Here is a 10,890-nt window from a genome sequence, read left to right on the forward strand (position 1 = left end):
GGTTGTGACTGACTATAGGCGCTCCGCGTATTAAGCAAACGGCATCACTATTTAGTAAACAAACTTGAAGTGTAGGAGGGACGTCCCGACTCACCCAGAAGTGGTGAACCGAAGTGAACGTAACATGCAAGTGATAAGGTTAATTTGATGGCCTTATTGAATTGGGAAAACTAGAGGAGGAGGTGAAGTATGGCACGCGCTATGTGTGTGGGAGGTTTTATCTTGTTGGTGTTCTGTTGCGCCTCACTTCACTCTGCGAGGTGCCTTGTTCTTCCGATTTGTGTTGCCCATACAAATTATGATGAAAGGAATGTGGTAACTATAACTTTCAAAGGAATCATTCGAAGCGGAAACTAACGGAACGCAAGGAGGAGACAAATGAGCGCAGATTGAAACTTAGTTTATTCAACGAAGATAATCTATACCAGAAAGACAAGCAAGGCAAGGAAAATATAAGGGAGAAGGTTCCACCATAATCAAGTGTCATCTAGAAATGAGATTTCACAATCTAAACCTATACAGGTGGTGAGCTGACACAACTATCAACATTCTTTTTTTATTAAGAAGAAGGATTATGCGATCTTTCTAGTTTTTGTGTCGCGATGGGTGTAATAATATAAACGTGCGCGAAAATTCAGGTACGCATGCACACTTTGCACAATGGGCGGACAAATGTAACCCAAGGCCGACTTCAGCGCATTGTGGTGTTCTCATAGGCGAACGTTCAGGCCACGCCCAGTGTGCTCGATATATAACCTGTCACACGAGAGTGGGATACAATAAACTACGTTTGACCGACCATTCGTCAAAAGCCCAATGGGCAGTCGAAATTGTTCACCAATTGCACATGGTGTGGCTGCGTGCCTAAATTTTCGCTCGCGTCTATATTATGCTATTATCGTGACAAAAAAGTAGGGAGATTGTGAAATCCTTTTTCATAAAGGTATTATTGATAGTAGTGTCAGGTCTCCATCTACACCAACTTTAGATTGTGAAATGTCGTTTTTAGGGGAGACTTGATCACGGTGAAACCTTCTTTCCTGTATTTCTTTTCCTCTTCTTGTCTTTCTTGTACATATATTATGTTCGCTGAATAAACCAAGTGTTATTCTGCGTTCATTTCTTTCCTCCTTTGCGACCTGTTAGTGTATGCTCCCAATATTTCACTATGAATATAAACCAACCAGCCCGCCTATCAACCGTTTTACAACTATAGCTTCCCTGTTTCTAGAACTTGCCAGGAGAAAGGTACTGGGAGATGAATTACCAGTATGTTGGGCTCGATGGGCTACGTCCGAATGCCGCTAACAACGGCGGCGATACTTCCACTATGTTGGAAATTCTCGAGCATGTAAGAGGACAAACACAGGAAAAACGAAGTTGGCCTAAAAAGCGCTTTTTGCACACATTGACCAGCGCAGCAAGGATTTATCAAGTACTAGACCCTTCTTCCTTTTTTTGCGTAAACCAAGTGGTGTAAAGCACCTCTTCAGCTCGCTTCGTAACGTACGCCACTCGTATGAGTCATGTTTGAGATGACAAATAGAGTTCTGAAAGAAATGAGCCGAAAATATCAAAGTTGCTACATATATGTCTAGTAACAACATTGAAGTGGTTACCGCCTTTATTTCTTGGTCACTCAGGACCTGTGCGATGAGAATAGCGTGGCTTCAGCTCATACTCTACTCGGTGATGACAAAGGAGGCTGGAGCTTCTATCTAAACTGTTGCCAGCGATTATTGATGTTCTTTCTACATCCTGAGGCACATTTTTAGGGACGGAAAATACCCTGAAGACATTGTTAGCGGTAAAGAAGACTTACGTGTAAACAGAGGCTACAGAAATGAAGCCGGTCCGCCCTTGCACTAGAAAGCGCAAGAGAATCTTTATTTGTTTGCGTCTGCGCTAACTATATGTAAGCCGTGTATGTTCCACAGAAATATAATGAGATAGAATAAATAAATCAACGTGTTCTGAATGCTACGAAATAAATAGTTATACGAGTTGAAGGAGTATCTCAGAAAGCACGCTTACACGTGGAAAGATCCTAGCTATCGAGAGGCTTCTCACTAATGAATACCGATTTGATTACACATACGAAGACCTCGGCAAAGTACATTTCTCTCGCGTTCTCTTGAACTGCCTCACTTCTTAAACCATCGCTGCATGCGCAAAAGCCGTATAGCTGTGTGTGCAGTTAGGGTCAAATATTCATTGCACAGGCACAAAATGTAGCTTTGGACAACTCAAATTTTGCTCTGTCAGGCAATTTTTGTTATGCGTGTATAAAAACGAAAAGTAAACGGCCATCTTTAGTGGGGAAGCTGGGTAAATGAACGATATCGCAGTGCACTGACTATGAAGCAAGTTAGTTACAGCGTGGTTGACCTCCCTGCATGCTTTTTCTTGGTCTTTTCTTTTTGTTTCTCTTACGCAAAATTATTTCTTCTGTCATTTGAAACACACGAATGTGTGTAGAAATAGATTAGATGGATACGTATATTATAACGTTGTATGTGCTATGACTAGAATACGAATATGAGGAGCACCGTCAAGGGGGACTTCGAATTAACTTTGACCACCTGAAGTACTTCCATGCGCACCTAAATCTAGGTAAATAGTGTCCTTACATTTTCAGGCATAGAAATTTGGCTGCCGGGGCACAAAATGAAACTCGACTCCTTGTGGTCGAAAAAAAAAGGAATACAGATTTAAAAAAAAAACACGTATCTGTTTCAACAAAAGTCTTACTATACGTGATTCGCGACCTAAAACATCAATCATTATTGGTGCAATATGTAAAAAAAAACGATGGAAACTTTGAAGTACTAACTACTTCTTGCAGTATTGATTACCTAGGTAGATACAAGTAGTAACGTAAGTGGTAGTAAAGTCGCCACTTAAAACGGTAGCGACAGTTAGGCTACCAACGGTGCTAAAAGAAGCAGTGACCGTTACCAAGTAAATTTTGCGACATTCGCTCATCTGTCAGCAGCATAATAAGAAATCTTAGGGCTATTACGCAAAGAGCTATTACGCAAAACTTTTGTGAACGGTAAACAAACACAGGAAGCCCACTTAGCCTTAAATTTAGTACGTAACGTATGGCGCTAATGAAAAGGCTATACCTGCGATTACCTCGTGTAGAATCTTACATTAACGCACGTCTGTTACAGTTGCGTGCCGATTGCGTTGTATGTGGACGTGGGTGTTTGAGCGAGTGTTTTCAGGAGACAGATTGAGTTAGGGTGATGCGAGCTTTTGTACCAGTCGACGCCACTTCAACCGGTTTTTGGGCGCCATTCTACTACCCACTGTTGTCTTGTTCACGTGAATTTCTTCGACGTGAAATGGCTGGAAGTCAATCGATGTATACTCCAAATACTCGCTAAATGGTTGACATGTCACTTTGTTTTAAAGCTGTATGGAAGGTAAAGTTTATATAATTAGTCTGAAGACGGCAGTCTGCATGCATTTGCACATGTTATCACAACAGCTTTACAAACTCTTGTATTCAATTGAACACTCAAAATAAATATTACAAGTGGAGTGGTGTTTAGTTCACATTCTTCCTTTAAAAATTAACTTCTGTATTTGAGCTTATGAACAATGAATAGGTATTTAATTGTTTGCTTAGGTGACAGATTTTGTCAGCATTCAAACAAAAAAGAATGCGTAGGGCTCGATGAAGAGGCGTGAAATTTTATTTCACTACTTTTGCTGATAGGCTTGATTCGATTCTATTCCTTCAAAACCAAAGCTCGCTTTCTTTTACCTCTTGAATTTCAGTGCCAGCCAGTGTGCATGCATTGGGTCATTCATGATAGAAATTTTAGTTAGGCTGATTAAATTGATTGATTGCCTGATTGATTTATATGTGAGGTCTAACATCCCGAAACCACCATATGATTATGAGAGACGCTGTAGCGGAGGCTCCAGAAATTTCGACCACCTGGGGTTTTTAACGGGCACCTATATCTGAGCGTACGGGCCTACAGCATTTCCGCCATTGGGCTGATCAGGCTTGAACAGGCATTTCCCGATGTGCTTCATAAATTTGACACTGATGCTATAAGAGTAAATGGGCTACAAATAACAATAACAAATTGAAGTACAATGAAGGGCATTGGATCAAGTGAACTCTCAATCAATACATTGTGCCCCCCCCTCCACACACAGTGGATAACGGCTTTTTAAACTTTATTCATTGGGACCGAGAGATTTTATATAGTTGGGGAGGAGGACCCGGACAGGCCTGGTAATACCCGCGGTGTTGTTCGAGATATGTGCTGACTTCGGCAGCAGCTCACGACATTTAATCTATTTCATAGTATCTTGAAGCTGTATCTAGCAGGCGCCGCAGCTTACTCGGAGGTAATCTTCACATTAACAGCGCAATCGCAAACCTTTAGAGCATAAAAACTTCCAGGAACTGATTTTTACTGCTTCTTCGCAAAGACGAGAGCTTGGTGGGATAAAGTTAAGGAGCCAAACTTCTGCTGGCTAGGCATGTAACCATTTCAAACAATTGTGCCCATTCGAGTTTTCGCTAGACGTAAGTGGAGCTTCCTACGTGAGAGCAAAACGAATACGCAGTGGGAGTGAGAATGGCGGCTGCCGTTACAGATGGCACACATATCTCCTCCCACTGAGCGTAGGGGTGGGCATCGAGGCACCCTCCTGTGGTAAAATGAACACCATTGAACGCCTAATGCTGTGGTGTGGTACTTATGAAGCTCCGTGAGGGCTGCTCTGTACCCGTGCGAACGAACTGCAGGCAGGCAGCGTCGACGCTCTGTAGCGTAAGGCTCCCTCTCGCAAGGAGGATATAGGTGTTAACTATGCGTTGCTTAAATAGTCCGGCCTGGCTAGTCGGTCCCTCCAAGTGACGTAATATTGGCAGTGTGCAGGGCCGTGTGGCAAGCTCTCTTTTGGATATTACACCACAATGGAACTATGAGACTTGTTCTATAATCTAGCCAAGGCACATATATAAAGGGTATTCCACCTTCAACTATTCTCTCCTCATTCTTCGCTCTCTTACTATCACACCCCCTACTGTCTATCGCTCAAGTATCAGGTGTACCCATGCTAGAAAGTATAACAGTATAGTCAACAGGGGCATTCCCTTGTCACTTCCGCGGTATTGTTTACATATTTTCATAACTATGCAAACACATACTACTAGAAATGTAAAGCTCTGTGAATTCCGTTTATAGACCACAATGCCGCGAGTGTAATGACTTTTTCTGTGGTTGTTCATTACCTTGCCCATGAAACAGTTTGAACAACGTGTTTTTGTATGTTCCAGTTAAATTATTGACTGATAGCTCGAGGGGTAGGAACAGTCTAGATAAAGGATTTAGGGCTTTAGGCAGCGTAGATCCATCACCAAGGCTTGTTTTATAGTCCGGACAAACCAAATCTGAGAAACCGCATCATTACAGCGTAGTTAACTCGCGAAACGCTTCCTGTTCTCACCAGTTTAAAAGACGAATGTCTTTCTTGGGGACCTTCGACGAAAAAATTTTGGTCTGTCTGTCTGTCTGTCTGTCTGTCTGTCTGTCTGTCTGTCTGTCTGTCTGTCTGTCTGTCTGTCTGTACATTTGTATGTTTGTTCGCCCTAACGATACCTTAAACGGCACCAAACGGCCAACCCCATCCACAGCACCCACCAATATTGCGCAAGGTTTAGCTTTCCTAGCTGTGCGATTGTCAATTAAAAAGCAATAATTGCGCATATTTGAGGCACCACAACAACGATTCGATGTTTTCTGTGTACCTTTATACAAAAGAGTTACGCACAATTAACTCTAAGGAATGTAGCGTTTAATCGCGCTGCACTGACACTGCAACGCGGTGCTCAAAAACGTGTTTACAACGCTTTGCTACGACGTCACGGTGGTGGCACCTGCACGTCGCTTTGCGTTCTACACCTCATCACCTCCGAGACTGGCGCGCATCTTTCTCCGCGGGCTGCGCGCCTTCGTTTTCAAAGATAACTGCCATATGGCACTTGTGTCTAACGTGCCTAGAGACAGAACATCTACCGCCTAGATGCGCTCGTTCGCCTCCGCAACATGCTCGAGGCACTCTAACGCAGCGCCTGCAGAATACCATTCACCGATTTTCTAGCGCAGAACATCAAATAAACGTTTTGTTCACTCTCTCCAGACGCAAGAATATCGTCTTTCGACGACATTTACAGTGTAACATGTAGATTCGGGCCAATTGTTTCACGACCTAGACGCAGCGTACACTGCGTGACCTTCAGCAAGCGTCACTAAGGCTGCTGGATGAGCGGAAGCAACCGTGACTCTAGCTCGCTGAAAGAACAATCCGCTCCGTTTTGTCTCCTGCGTGTTTCTGAGGACCTTGTAATAGACAAAGAGAGCAGTATAAAGAGCGAGAAGTGCAACCATGGGCGCGTTACGGTCTTTCCGTCACTCAAGCACGCCCGCACTGGTTTGCGCAAAGATGTCGCGTAGGATGATAGGGAACACCGAGTCATCGCAGTGTATATACACACTCCTGATAAACGTTCACGACACCTCATAAAACAAATCCTTGAGGCGCGCGCAAACTACAGGCAGCATAGATTCGAGACTGCTGTCCTTCTGCGGAGAAGATGCTCTGAGAAACGCAGATGTGGATCTTCAGTGGCAGGAGAGGCCTTTGCTGGTTGGACGTGCCATCCATACGGGATGCGATTCGCCCATTCAGTGCTGCTGCTGGCTGAAGTGGGACTAGAATGGAAGAGGTCTTTTCCGCAGGCAGTCAGCCGGGCGCTAGAAATCACGGGCTCCTTTACAGCGCAATACGACTATACGCGGCTGTTACTGAAAACAGGTAAATAATATATAAATGCCAACGTTAAATGCGAAGGTTCTCAGTTTGGCTTTTGCCTCCCGTCGAGCTCTAACGTGGTGCGTTTTTTCGCTCCCTTTTATTCCTAGCTGGCATGGTGTTTGTTGCGTTAGGCTTTATGCACGCAGTGTAGATGCCACTGCTTGCACGTGCACTGTCATCCCTCTTTTAGCGTACGCTTTCTTCAGGTACATATAACAAATCGCAATCAATCTAGCGTCTGCATCCCTACTTCTCCATCTTACACGTCATAGTTCAGAAGAACTTTCAGCAGGTAATTTGAACTATAATACACCACACAATGGGCAAAAGTTTATGGAAAACTTTGCGTTTCAGCTACTTAGTTAAGCACAGACCAAACGAATAAAGATCACAAACAACGAGAGTGAAATTCGGAGCCATTGCAGCAGTTTCAAACAATGACGATGCTACGTGGCTTAACATCAACCTGTTGGTACTACAAATAGACGTCATTCAGTGTTTTTGGTAGCGAGTATATAGACATAATCTGCCACAAGATAATTAAGGGGAGAAGCAATCTCGTCTGAGTGGTGGTTAGGCAGAATGTTTCACCGATATATTACGATGCACTTGCTGAATTTCAAACGACGGCGTTGAAATTTTCTGCTCTAAAAGTTGCAGGTGGGGACAATGGCCGAGTGACTCATCACTTTTTTTTGCTACACCTTTCCTACATCAGTGGCTGCTGCAACGAGGAGGGAGGAAAATGCCCACTGGTAGCGCCACTCGCATTTCAAGGTGGCGAAGCTTTGAACTTTCTTGCGACTGACGTGGGCTTCGTGCCCTATAGGCCGTCGAACATTTAATATAGCACGGCCATTACAATACGTCGGGGCCACGCGGATCGCATTTACTCAACTATCCGTTATTATACAATGCAAAACGCTCAAAGCGAAGGCATCGTAGTGATTTTTGAGAAGTACTGCAACTAATGCTGCAGTCACTAATGTTTTTATCTCTCCTCCTCTTCTCTTTTAAACAGAATTTAATTCAACACGCATGCAGGGTAATAAAATACAATATGGTGCCTAATTAACTGCCATGCCTGTTCAGTTCATCAGTTTCCGTACTAAACAATTGCACTTAATCAGCGGGAAATTGAAGATACACAATGATGCAGAGCAACGATTAAACCTTTGAGCATTCCCATTTAGTTTACGAGTGTTGTCGATCTCATCAGGTACACCCTCGGTTTTCGTCTTGAAGTTGGGTTGAGTGAATTTCTCAGAACCCTAAGAAAGAACTATAGTCTAGAAACGAGTACCCGTTTTGCAAGCTTTCCTTGAGCGCGTGTTCCTCTGTAGACCACCTGCTACAAAGGTTTATCGAAGCGCTTGGAATACGGTGTAATGGGCCGAGTATGGTCACCTGATCGCGTGACCAGATTTTCGTAGCTGCTACATAGTAATAAAGAATAATCGAAGGACTAGAAATTACCATTCGAACTTGAAGAACCATTCCGAACTTTACTGCATTTTAGTGCACAGTTTTGCGAGAGATTTCCATTTTCATATTAACAGAACTGGATATAGCTCCAACCATCCATCGAGCAGGCGAATTGAAAGTGTTTACTAACGACAGCGTAATAAAATACACTTACAACTGGGAACACTCTTCCCAGCGCAGCACATATTTGCACGGGAGAATGCCTTAAAGAAGTAACCAAATAACAGCTCAAGAGAGCAAACATCTCAAACTCATTTTATCTAAAAAGTGAAGGTTTTCTTTTTTCTTTCGAATTGACCCGACATATACACTAGAAAACCAGTTACCAGCAAAATGAAGGTACTGCAAGCCTCAGTCCCTTCGACAAGACCGACGTTATATTAAAGCGAAGCAGATTCAGAGAACAACCGGCAGCGTTCTTATTTTCAACTGGGCCCGAAACTCGCACTAAAAGTTGCGGGCTAAGCTATATCCCCCAATTTCCCCAGTTTGCTTTACTGTAGAGCGCGCACGAGTGAGGTACTTCGCCGCGACTTATTTTTTGCGAGGTGCTTCTCTTTGCGTTGCGCAGTAATGCGACAGGTTTCGCTTTAATGCCCGCGCGTGTTTCAATTTCACCATGAGCTGGCTCCACAACATCAACTGCCGAGCAAACAAAGGGGCAACTTTCTATTTCGGTTGGCCTATATACTCGTCTGGGCAACGTGCCAGAGCTTTCTGTTGCAACTATAGAGTCCTTCGTGGCTATAGCATGAAAGCTATTCAAGCCGCTTTCTCGAACCACCTCGTTCAGACGCTCTCAGGGCATCTTGAGTGAAAAGAAATTATAATAAGAACATCTGCTTGTCCACATATATAATTCAATGACTTGCTAAATAGAGGAGTTTTTTTTTTCTGTTCAATTCTTGTCTGGGGAGAAATACAAAACTTATCGAACTTCTCAAGGCTTTTATAAGACCCCTACTTTGAATAGTGTTTCTTGCCTCCATTTTGGTCATTTTTCTGTAATTCAGTGTCAAGGGTATTTATGCGCTGGTCGGAGAATTTGCAAGAGCACTGTTTGCACGACCCCTGTGTGTTTCTCTGCTTGTTTGCTAGGGGTTCGATTGATTGATATGTGGGGTTTGACGTCCTAAAAACCGCCATATGATTATGATAGACGCCGTAGTGGAGGGCTCCGGAGATTTCGACCACCTGGGGTTCTTTAACGTGCACCCAAATCTGAGCACACGGGCCTACGCCATTTCCGCCTCCATCGGAATGGTAGCAAGCGCAGTACACATTCAAGCGCTAAACACTTAGAGCGATTCGGCTTCCAACGTGACGTGCGACACCACACATGGCGTACGACGATTCAAGATACGTGAGGCGAACGAGCAAACAGTGCGTATACGTTCCGCCCACATACTTCAACCCATATTGTACGCTTAGAAGATATTGTATATTTTATTCTCTTCATTCGAAACCAAACGAGCAACCTTACACAGTAGTCTTCGTTCCGAAAGATCATAATCTGTAAATATTTACCTTCGCGAGTGACGACCAGCTCAACAGCCCACATTCACTCCCGACTCCGAGCGTGGGCTTAGCAGGGCGGCCACTGCCGCTAGCGCCGGTCGCGAAAAAGTGCGAGCTCGACATCGAGCGCCTATTTTTGACAACACGATAATAACTGGTACTCCTATGGGACACGTTGACGTGCGCATTTTGTTTTTATCGACAGCTTCGGTGTGAAGAGCTAAGATAAGAGAGAAAATAGCCAGTTCGGAAGCATGGCTGGTAGACCGATGCCGCTGTTTACCACCGAGAAGGCTTGCCATGGCTGCTCGATATCTCGATAGTCATTCCTGAACTATAGTGCCACTTGACAGTAATGGCACACTTAAAACGTCATTTTATTCAATGAACAGCTATTTCATGTCAAAAACAAGTTATTCATTGTTTTATATGCTTAGCGAACTTTGAAGAGTTTGATCGTATCTATCTATCTATCTATCTATCTATCTATCTATCTATCTATCTATCTATCTATCTATCTATCTATCTATCTATCTATCTATCTATCTATCTATCTATCTATCTATCTATCTATCTATCTATCTATCTATTTGCCTACAACTTTTAGTTATTCTGGGCGTTTTGATAATGGGATCTATACTAAAATTTGTATGGCATAACATGACTATATGACGAGCATAACTGACTAGCTATAACGTGAAAATCATGAAATGTATGTTATGAATGTCAAGATTTACATGTCATGGTCGTGCTGCTCCTGTGGTGGTTTCGTTCACATGATATATCGTAAAACTGGTCGGGTATAAAATGACTGCATGGCGAACATAAGTGACAGGCCCTCTCGTTGAAATCGTATGTTTGACGTGTAAGAACATGACTACATTCCACGCTCATGATGCCCTCAGGGCCGTTTCGCTTGCTTCACATATACCAAGTTTGGTATTACGTGACGTAAATGGATGATGAAGGTACATGACTGGTGCAAACATGATAATAAAGGCATGCATGACATGTAAAAACATGACTACATGCCATGCT

The sequence above is a fragment of the Rhipicephalus microplus genome, chromosome X, assembly GCF_043290135.1.
Source record: "Rhipicephalus microplus isolate Deutch F79 chromosome X, USDA_Rmic, whole genome shotgun sequence".
Classification (NCBI taxonomy): Eukaryota; Metazoa; Arthropoda; class Arachnida; order Ixodida; family Ixodidae; genus Rhipicephalus; species Rhipicephalus microplus.